Consider the following 11,602-nt stretch of genomic DNA (forward strand, 5'->3'; position numbering starts at 1 on the left):
GCGGTGGGGATGGGCTCAGCGTCAGGGCCAAGGCAGCCTGGCTTGCTTGCCCATCATCTGGCCTTGGTCTTCTCCTGAAATAGCCTTGCTGGGCCTCTCGGGCAGTTGATTATAGAGGTGGTGGCTCCCAGTGCTTGGAGGAGGTGTACGCACACGTGTGCACCCTCGTGTGTGTGTGTGCGTGTGTGTGTGTGGCCCCAGGGCACACTCGTGAGTGCACGAGTGGCCGTGCACTCCTGCAGTCCCCTTGGATTCGGTATAGATCCAGCAGGATCCGGTAGAGATCCAGCAGTGTAAACAGTTCAAGGAAGAGAACGGGGTCTCCCTTTCCTTAGCCATCCTAGTCGAGTTGTTCCCAGGTTAAGCTGCCAGTTCCTGCTGGGACCATCCACGTCTGAGGTCATTACTGCCTCCTCTGCCTTGGGCACCATCTGAGTCACAGGCCCCGGGATCCTGTGGGTGGGGAATTCTAGGGATGTGACCCTTAGTGAGACTAAGCCCCACCCAAAAGTGTCATTGGCCTTGGGCTATTGGTTGCTTCTGTGTGCACGCGCAGGGACAGGGGTCTCTAAGAAGTCAGATAGAAGGAAGGAAGGCACATCTCAGGGGCTCCTCTGAGGGATGGCCTGACGCCACCGATTCCAGTTCTGTGATTTCTGATGCCATGTGCCTCCTGGTTCCTGGCTGATGGTGGTGACCCTGAAGGGCACAACAGAAGACATGGGAGGGGAAACCTGCCTGTGTTGGGTTTGGCATCGTGACCAGCTGGAGGTGATGGGTACAGAGCTAAAGTTTCCTATGTCCAGTTTGTAGGGGCGACATGGCAGAGAACGCAGCAACTTCTGAGGCCTGGACAGGTGGTACCGTGTCCCCCTCAGATAGCCTGGCCCTACACCTCCTCTGTCACCAGCTGTAAATGACAGTTGTTTTAGTGTCTGTCTGGCAGGGGCCTGCACTTTTTTGTGTGGCTATGCTGGGGTGTGGGTTCTCTGGAACACTAGGCCACTGAGCCACACCTCCCTCCCCCAGCCCAATCCTCCTTCTGTGGATGACAGGACCCAGCCCAGGTGGGTGACAGCAGGGTATTTGAGAGCCTCGCATAAAGGGGAGACCCAGGGGTGCAAGCTTGGAGCCTCACAGGCTGACCAGAGCTTTGTATACACCGGACAAAGCAACCTTTGAGAACCGTGCATCCTGGCCCTCACCACCCAGCCATCGCCGGTGCCCTCAGCCGAGGACAGAGCAGCACCAGACCAGAGTGGGGCCTTCTCCTTTCGTTTGCTTTGAGGCAGGGGCCTGGCCTCAGATTCCCTATGTAGCCCTGGGTGGCACCGAACTCCTGATCTTTCCGAAGCCTCTATCACTGGGGTGCTGGTGTGCTAGGGTACTGGGGGGCTGGGGATGGAACCAGGGCACTGTGCATGCCCGGCAAGCACTGCCAATGACTACATGCCCAGGTGGGACCTTCTGTGAGGATGGGCCAGGGCCGAAGGCCAGTCCTTCCTCCCCCCCCCCCCTGTTTGGGGGAATTGGGAACAGCGCTCAGCACCGTGACCACTGTGGGCAGCTGCTCTACAACTTCTATGCTCCCAGTCTTTTTCAGTTCTTTTTCATTTTGAGGCGTAGTCTTGCTGTGTGTCCCAGGCTGATCGCGAATCCATGGTCGTCCTGCTTTAACCTCCTGAGTAGCTAATACGCAGGCGCAGGCCCCCATCCTAGGCTCAACTGGCACTTTAGGAGATTAAAAAAAAAGCACCTCATTTGGATGTGATTTTCCAAAACTCAGCTGTGTACAGCCAGACTAGGAGAGAAGAGGAAAATCCCCGCCACTCCTCCAGTGAGCGTGTTCCTCACCCTGGACGATTAAGCGGGGTCAGGTGTAGCCCTGGCCATAACCCCAGTCCCTGCTGAGCGGCCTCCCGCAGATCACTTTGAGGTTTGGCCTCAGTTTCCCAATCTCCAGGGTGAGATTGAGCACCTCCCCGTTCTGGGTGCTCGGTGTGCATTTGGGTGACTCCCCCTTCCAGCTGGGTGTGCTGAGTCCTGCCTTTCTGTCTTGGTGTTGGGTGGTGTGGGACCTGGTCCATCCTCGCCTGCACTTCCGGAGGTGGTGGACTAGGGGTACACTTGTTACGTCCAGATGGATGGAGACCAGGCTGGCTGGTGCCGCAAGGGCTGGTGGCTGAAGTGTGTCCAGGACTGCTGTCCAGGAGGTGTGGCAAAGGGTGTGGCCTTGCCCTGGTTAGGGTCATGGGACTTGTCCAGCTTCAGGGAAGAAGCTCAGGGCCAGAGTCAGCATCCTTAGCTCTGCCCCGTCCTTCCCTTTTCTTCTCTTCCTTCTCCTGCCTTGTGAAACTGGCCCAGGGTCTTCCTCAGCTCTCAGAGATTTCCCTAGGCAAATGCCTCTGGCTCCTCTGTGGAGCTGGCGTGAGTCACTGAGCAGGGGCAGGCCTCAGAGGCACGGAATGCGGCTTCTCCAGCCAAGGGTCGGCATGGTTTCTTTTCTCGTTGTTCTGGATTGGCTCTGTGGCTTTTAGACATTAGAGCAGTTTTATCTTGTTCCAAGTGCTTGTGTTTCAGTAAGGAGGGGGGGGGGGCTGACTCTCTAAGAAGGGAACTTTCCACTCATCCAGGCCTTGGGAGAACAGGGAGGGTGACAATGGCTGGGCCAGGGAGCCCATTACAGGCAAGGACCCTGGAAGGCCCTGCCCAGTAATGATTCTACACATGGAAGGTCCCCACCATCCTGGCATCAGGGCCGTGCTTCCGGCTTGGGTCTGGTTTGTGTAGCGGACACACCAGGGTCCCAGTTCATCTCAGGATGGACCCCTGTCTTGGGATAGGACAGGAACTGGGGGCTCCGTGGAGACTATACCTCACCTCTCACTCTCCCGCCTGTCTCTAGCTTTCTGTCCCTCCCCATCTTCCACTTCTGAGGAAGTCTTATCCAGGGCCCAGGGGCTGGCCCGAAGCCTCCAGCAGGCCCCTGCTGTGACTGATGTGGGACTCTGGTTAGCTCTGGGGTGGAAATCAGAAGCAGAAGGTGCCGTGTGAGCCGTGGGGGCTGGCTCCTTCCGAAGCTCCAAGGAGCTTTTTGGCCCAGTCCTCTCCCAGCTCCTGGTGGCTGCAGCAGCCGCAGCGTTGCTTGGCTCTCAGTCCCATCCCTCTGGCTTTTGCCTCTGTTGTCTGGTGACACATTGTATATGCAAAGAAACTTTCATGTTTTCCTTTCCCCCAAATTGTCGTATTTGCGTTTATTTGTGCATGTGCATACGTGCTGTGGCAGGTGTGAGGTCAGAGGACAAGGTGAAGATTCGGTTCTCCTCTTCCATTTGGTACGGAGACGGAACGCAGGTCCTCAGGTTTGGTGGCAAGCACCTTTACCAGTTGAGCCACGCCGATGGCCTAAGAGCCATGTCTCACAGACATGACTGTGGGGTGGTGGGTGTGGGGTGTGTGGGGTGGTGGGGGAGTGTGGAGTGTGGGGTTGGTGGGAACATTGTTCACACTGTGCCTGGCAGGCATTGGTCTAGTTATAAGACTGTGCAGCTGAGATGACCTTGACCTCCGGATCTTCTTGCCTCCACCTACCAAGTGCTGGGATTACAGGTGTACACCACCACACGAGGCTCTTTGCCCATTTTTGGGTCAGATTGCTTTGTCGTTGAGTTGAGGGAGTTTTTTTTTAAATATTTATTTATTATGTATACAATATTCTGTCTGTGTGTATGTCTGCAGGCCAGAAGAGGGCACCATACCTCATTACAGATGGTTGTGAGCCACCATGTGGTTGTTGGGAATTGAACTCAGAACCTTTGGAAGAGCAGGCAATGCTCTTAACCACTGAGCCATCTCTCCAGCCCCCGGGAGTTTTTTATATATATATGCTGGTTATAGTTCTTCATTTGCACTGTCTTGTCAGAACTTTCTTGTGCCCCATGGACAACACCCGCCTGGTTTTGTGGCTTTTGATGAGGAGTGGGGATGACATTGCCTGTCACACGGTGCTGAGCAGATGTGTCTGTAGGTGTGTGTGCAGATGCGGGACAGCCTTGCGTATGGCTCCTCAGGCACCATCTGCCTTATGCTTTGAGACAGAATCTCTTTCTTGGTGTTGCTGTTTTGTTTTGTTTTTGAGACAGGGTTTCTCTGCATAGTCTTGGCTGTCCTGGAACTCACTCTGTAGACCTTTAATCCCAGCACTTGGGAGGCAGAGGCAGGTGGATGGATCTCTGAGTCCGACTACACAGAGAAACCTTGTCATACACACACACACACACACACACACACACACACACACACACTCACACACCCAAAGACACACACACACACACACACACACACACACACACACACACACACATTCTGTCTCTGTAGACCAGGCTAGCTTTGAACTCAGAGATCCACCTCCCGTCTCTTAACCCCGAACTTGTCCCTTAGATCAGGCAGTCAGCGAGCTTCAAGGATCCACCATGTCTATGTGCTCAGTACTGAGATTTGAACTCAGGTCCTCATGTTCACAAGGCAGGTGCTTTGTGAGTTTTGGGGGAGTTACTAGAAGCCTCTCCTGGAGGGTGGTCTGACTTGGGATCCGAACAGCTGTACAAAACCAACAGTTCAAAATCCAAAAGTGGAGAGGACATCAAGAACAAAGGTTCTGAGGTTGGATGAGGGCACAGTGAAAGTGTGGTGGGGAAGAACTGGTCCCTGACTCACGGTGGTGTGGCTCAGAGCCACAGTCTCCCCAGTTCCTGAGTTCTGGGGTCTTGGTGCCCTGCTTTGATTGGGTGGGAACAGAAGGGAGTGGCCGCTGTCCATCTTTCTTTTCTGCACCTTTCCTTCAGGCTACCCCCTCCGTGTTCTGTTTGCCCCTGTGCTCGTGGGCAGCCCTCAGTCTGGACTTGGGTAAGTCCAGCTGACGTCCTCAGCAGCAGATTCTTCAGTGCAGGGCTCCCAGCCATGTGTGTGCTGACTCGTTCATGACAGATGTCACAGGGCGTTGCTGTCAACAATGACGAAAACGACAGGGGCTCGAGAGATGGCTCAGCAGTTAAGGCTTCTTGTTTGTTTGTGTGTACCCCTGACTGTCCTGGAACTAGCTCTGTAGATCAGGCTGGCCTCGAACTCAGAGATCCGCCTGCCTCTGCCTCCCAAGTGCTGGGATTAAAGGTATACACTGCCCTGTCCAGTCAGTTAAGGCTCTTGCAGAAGACCCAGGTTTGGTCCCTAACACCCACATTGCAGCTGCAACCATCTGCAATTCCAGTAACTTCTCTTCTGGCCTTTGAGGGCACCAGGCACACACAGTGCACAGACACACATACAAGCAAAATACCCACACATATAAAATAAAATAATAAATATTCTTATTTAAAAAAAGTATGTATTGCAGATTTCTGGTTCTGCCTAGTGCCCCAGCCCAAGGTAGAGAAAAAGACGGGAGGGGCAGTGGGGGGGGGTTGTTGGTGTTCTGCCCGGAGAGGGTAGCCTCAGTCGGCCAGTGGGTAGAGGCTATCCTCCAGGAACTGGACACTCAGTGTGGATAAAGTGTGTTCTACAGACAGGCAATGCCTATGCATCAACAGCTCTGTAACTTGCTTAGTATTTGTTGGTGGCCCAGCAAGGGGCTAGCTTGCTATCTGCAGGAAAGAGGGGCAACCGCAGTAATCCCTTCGTCCAGCAGGGGGCAGTGCAAGCTTTTATAAGCCCAGTATACCTGGGCAACACTTTCCTTGGATCTGCAGAAGTGGGGCTACATGTTGCTGCTGCTGCTGCTGTTGCTGCTGCTGCTGCTCCCAGGACAACTTGCATCAGGCTGAGGGGAGGCCACCGAATTCCCATTCTAAGTGGATGGCGTCTGGAGGAAAAGGGGGGGGCGGCGATATCTGGAGGAAAAGGGGGGCGATGCCTCTAGATTCTTTTTGTGTTTTATTTTATTTTTCTAGCTTTCGTTTGACGTGTTTCAATCTCTCAAGTTTTTCAGCTCACTTTACTTTGTGTGTTTGTGTGGTTGACGTGCATAAGTGTGTGGATACCGACACTGTCTTCCGCTATCATTTCACACCTTTGGCTTCAAAAACGACTTGTGTGTGTATGTGTGTGTGTGTGTGTGTGTGTGTGACACACACACACGGCATGGCGCGTGTGAGGACAACTTCTGGGAGTCAGTTTTCTCTGTGTGAGCCCTGGGGAATACTAGCACGGGCTGCCATTTCTAGCTTTTACGTGGGTGCCGGAAATTGAACCCAGGTCCTGTGCAATAGGCTTTCTGTACTAACTGAGCCATCTTTCCAGGCCACACCTTTCTAACTTCCTGAGAAATATTTCGGACATAAAGGAAAGATGGGATTGTGACCGCCTACACACCTGCCATGAATGCGCCCTTCATCCTTCATTTAGGTTCGTCCTCTGTCCGCCAACAGTCGGGCTCTCTCCAGACATATTGTACTGACTGATTAATTAATTTGTCTTTGAGATAGAGTATCACTCACCTAGCCAAGGCTACCTTCAAACTCATTATGTAGCTGAGGCTGGCCTTGAACTTCTGATCCCTCTACCTCCATCAGGCAACTGCCACCGGCTACAGAGACAGTCTAAATAAGTAACAGACATCAGCACACGTGGCCTTTACTCCTCTCTGCCCATGTCTCTTGTGAACCACAGCTATTCTCTTCCCGTGTTTCTGTGCTGCTCGGGTGCTGGGCATGCTGTCCTGTGAATTTTGACTGGTAGATGCACTGTGTGGCCCAACCGCAGCCACAACACGGAACACTGGCATGCCCCAGAGTCCCCTGTCCCTTCCTTTGTAGTTGCTGGCTTTGTCTTCTCCAGGGAATCTCCCCACCCTGGCTGGATTCCCTTATCTGGTTCAAATGCTGGCAGAGTTCCGCTTGCTGCTGTGGGTCCCCGTGACTTGTTCCATGTTACAACTGGGCTGTGCTCCTATCCTGACCCTTCCATGGCTTTTACATTTTCCTGTTTCCTCTGGTTGCTTCTGGTCGGGATCCTATGATGAGCGTCTTTTCCCAGACACTGCCTTCATTTGTCATGTGGAAACGCCTAGCCTGATTGGCCCTTAGGATCAGTGTCTGTCTAATTCTGGAAGAAACGCTAGATCTTCGCCCAAAGTGGCCATGAGACTTCAGTCTCAGCAGCGGCTTGCTCTGTGTGCGTGCCAACATTTGCTGCTGTCACTCTTAAATTTTAGTCATTCTGACGGGCGGGTGGAGCTGTCCCGTTCTGGCTTTCATTTTGCATCTGTCTGGAGACTAATGTGGCCCAGCGCATTTTCATGACCTCCCTAGCCATTCCTATATTTTTCCTTTGTCAAGTATCCTTCTGAAATCTGTTGCTCATTTTCGAATTGGATGGCTCCACTCTTCCTCATTACTTCTGGATATCGGTCTCTGGTCAGACGGGTGCTCTAGGGAGAGTTCACTCCGGCCTGTGCCTTGGCTATCGGTTTTGGCTTAACCATATTTTTTAATGAGTAGAAGGTGTCCCCTTGCTTTTGGTGAAGTCTCATTTTGTAATTTCCCTTTGTGGTTTTCACTCTCTGTGTACTGTAAGAACCATCTCGCGCCAGGCTGCAAAGGAACAGTCAGTTTTCTTCTAGTATGTTTGCAATTTTAGCTCTCAGGCCTCAGCTTTGGGTCTGGTGTAAGGTGGGGTCAGTGTCCACGTTGTCGGTGGTTTTTGTATCCTTGTAGTGGCTCAGCTCCTCCTACGGACATTTCTTTTCATGCTGTGTGGTGTGGGGACTTCTCTTGAAAATCATTTGAGGACTGGGGACACAGGAGGAGTCAGTACCACGGAACCTATGCATGGTGATAGACAAACTCTTGTCCCCCCAGCACGCAAGGGGTGGGGGCATGAGATCCGTTCAAGGTCATCAGCTACACAGTGAGTTTGAGGGCACACTGGGCTAAGTGAGTCTTGAATAATAAAGAGAGGAGTGGGGCTCAATGGTTAAGAGCACTGGCTGCTCTTCCGGAGGACCCGGGTTCAAGTCCCAGCACCCACATGGTGGCTGTGATTATAGTCCCAGGGGGTCTGATACCTTCATGCCAATGCACATAAAGTAAGTTTAAATAAATTATTTTAAGAAAATAAGGACGAGGAGCACTAGAGAGACGACTCGGTAGTTAAGGGCACTGGCTGCTCTTGGCAGAGGGCCTGACTTCAGATCCCAGCAACCACATGGTGGCTCACAAGTGCCTGTAACTCAAGCTTCTAGGGGGTTCTGATTCCCTCTCTGGCCTCCACAACATTGCAAGTGGTGCACATACAAACAGGCAGACACACGTCCACACATGTAAATAGGATTTTTAATTTTTAAAAAGAGAGAAAAGGCCGACTTGGCTTATGCACCTGTGGTAGATGTCTGTAAGTTTGAAGCCAGCCAGAGCTATAGTGTGAGACCTTGGCTCAGAAAATAAATAAAAATTAAAAGAGGGCGGAAAAGGGAGGAAGGGAGTGAAAAGGAGAGGGGGGGGGGCTGAGAGGGTAAAGATGCCACCAACTCTGTCGACCTGAGTTAGATCCCAGAATCCACATGATAGAGGGAGAGGACTGACTCTCAGAACTGCCCTCCGATCTCCACACCCGCCACGCATGCACACCAATATAGAAATACGAAGGTCTTCCGTCCCTCTGTCGAGAGAATCCATTGCTTGTGGTTTCCACAGAGGGCCTCTTGCGAGAGTTTGTCAGATTTCTTCCTGGGGCTGTAGCTTCTGGCACGACTGTGGACTGAAGAGCCGTACATATATATTTGTAGAACAAACAGACTGTTTCTCTTGGGACCCTCTTATAACACGAGGGTGCTCCTAACACAGCGGGGGCGCCGGCTTCCCCGAGCACCAGGCAGCCCCCTCCCTGCGGAGGACGGCTGCTCTGTGGGGCAGACCAGCTCTGACGCCGCCATTAGTCTGCAGGCAGCGAAAGCCTCCATGGCTCGGGGTTCAGTTCCTCAAGGCTGCCCTTCCTGGGATGCCACTCAGCAAGTCTGGTTCTCTGGAAATTCTGACTAATCAGCCGTGAATTGGGGAACCCTCTTGGGGTTCAGCTCTCATTTGCTGAAGCAGTTCCTACAACACGGGGAGCCCTTTGCTTAAACTTGCCAGTCTAGCGGGAGGATTGTTTTAATTTATTTTTGTTCTTTTTAAGTGTGTGCATGTGTGTAGTGTGTGTGTACATGTGCGTGTGCTGCGTGTGTGTGCGTGCATGTGTGCGTGTGGACATTTCTGCAGGTGCACAGACAAGGCAGATTCTCTTGGAGTTAGAGTTGTAGGTGGCTGTGAACTGCCAGCCAAACTGGGTTTGCAAGAGTAGTATGGGCTGAGCTGTCTCTCCAGCCCCTCAGAAGCCTCTTCTGAAGACTAGAAATGAATGACCGGACACAGGGTGAGGTTTGACAGGGTGCAGCGCTCATAGCTGAGTGCGCCAAGCTCCCTGAGTATGGATGAATCTAGTGCTCTTCCTGTGTGTCCCTGAACTGAGTCCTTGTGGGGTGTCGTGGAGACCATGCCGTGTGACAATGACGGCTTTAGTTGTCCAGCGGGGACGGCAAACCCTCTCAGGTGTCAGTCACCTTTTGCTAATTGATGATTGCACAGCAGGTGCGGTCACTCACACTCGGGGGTTCACACCCAGGAGTCTGAGACCAACCTGGGATACACCGGAAGTTCAAGATCTTCCTGGGCTTCAGAAAGAAACCATGTCTCCCCGGTGGTCAGCAGCACTGCTTGCTCTTACGGATGACCTGGGCAAGGTTCCCAGCACCCTTGTAGGGATTCCCAACCATGTGTAACTTCAATTCCAGGGGATCTGAAGCCCTGTTCTGGCCTCCACAGGCACCAAGCATGCGTGCACATGTTGGACAGACATTTGTGTAGGCAAAACACTCACATATAAAACAGAAATGAATGAATATAAAACAAAAATGTATGTCTCAGAAATAAAACAAGCGGATAAACAGAAACCACACACAAACACAACACATCCCACACACAAGCACACACACACACGCATGCCCCCATCCCCCACATGAGTGCCCCCCATCCCCACACACATACCCCATATTAGTTGCGGTTAAGATCGCTGATACAAGGCTGTTTCCTGACCAGGCCCTGACTAAGCCACCAAGTCAGTAGAAGGAAGGAAGTAATGATGATAAGGGCAGAAATCAAGGAAATGGAAAAAGAGAAAAAATAAGGTCATTCTTTGTTTCTTTAAGACGTACAGAGCCATGAGCTTCAGCTAGACCACTGAGCTGGAGAGGGAGCAGAGGGGGCATCGGGATAGAGATGGTCCCTGATAGCAATTCGGGTCATCCTACTCCTGTAGAAGGGCAGGCCTGGTTGTGCACACCTTCAGTCCCAGCAAAAAATAACAACGACCAAAAATCAACATTGAAGGGGGCTAGAAGAAACCAGAATAGTGTTCTGTCTGTGATGCTTAATGGTGCCAGGCAATGATGGTGCACGTCTTTAATCCCGGCACTCTGGAGGCAGAGGCAGATGTCTCCCTTGGTGGATTTTATCAGACAGTTACGGGGGAGATGATGCCCACAATATGCAAGCTTTAGCGGACAGTGGTGAGCGGAGCCCCCCCCCCCGCCCAGCCCGTTGCAGGAGGCCAGAATTACTCCAACAAAGACATTACCCAAACCAATAAACTAAAAAAGAAAATACTTGTCAGTATCCCCCATAAAATGTTTAACCCAAAGCAGGCAAATAAAAAAAACAACAACAACAACAGCATTTGCAAAGGGTTATAGCTCACAGCCAGGCTGGACTCAGTCCAAGACTGGCTTGCTATTCAAACCCAGTTGGCGTGGTGCTGCAGAGTGAAAAACCCAGCACTTGGGAGGCTGAGGCTGGAAGGATCAGGAGTTCAAGGTTTTCCTTAACTACATAACCAGTTTGGGGTTTGCTGGGGCTTCATGGGATCCTGTCTCAAAAAAACCCCCTAAAAACCAGGGTCAGCAAGATGGCTCAGCAGGTAAAGGAGCTTGACTCAAGGCCTGGAACCCACATGGCGGAAGGAGAGAACTGATTTTGGACAAGCTGTCCTCTGACCTCCACACGTGTGCCACGGCGCAAACACGCGTGCACAGTGACCAGAGTCGTGGTAAGAAATCTTCAGACACAGGCACGAACTGTAGAGAGGAAGCCGCAGGGAAAGTTAAGTGGCTCCCAGCGGTCTGCAAACAAATTTTCACTTTTACTTTTTTTAAAAATATTTATTTATTTATTATGTATACAATATTCTGTGTGTATGTCTGCAGGCCAGAAGAGGGCACCAGACCCCATTGCAGATGGTTGTGAGCCACCATGTGGTTGCTGGGAATTGAACTCAGGACCTTTGGAAGAGGAGGCAATGCTCTTAACCTCTGAGTCATCTCTCCAGCCCCTCTCTTTTACTTTTTAAGATTTAAATGTATTAGGGGCTGGAGAGATGGCTCAGCAGTTAAGAGCACTGGCTGCTCTTCCAGAGGACCAGCGTTCAATTCCCAGCACCCACATGGAGGCTCACAACCATTCTAGTGGGATCTGATGCTTTCTTTTTTTTTTTTTTAAAAAAAAAGATTTATTCATTA

The 11,602-nt window shown here is 51.8% G+C and overlaps 1 protein-coding gene across 2 annotated transcripts in view; it reads left to right on the plus strand.

Moving 5' to 3' along the window:
* Septin9 (septin 9) overlaps window positions 1-11,602 on the plus strand; it is a 156,979-nt gene that overhangs the window by 30,924 nt on the left and 114,453 nt on the right. The gene's annotated exons all lie outside the window — the stretch shown is intronic.

The sequence above is a fragment of the Alexandromys fortis genome, unplaced genomic scaffold (assembly GCF_014885135.2).
Source record: "Alexandromys fortis isolate MF-2015 unplaced genomic scaffold, M_Fortis_MF-2015_v1.1 scaffold_39, whole genome shotgun sequence".
NCBI classification, from domain to species: Eukaryota; Metazoa; Chordata; class Mammalia; order Rodentia; family Cricetidae; genus Alexandromys; species Alexandromys fortis.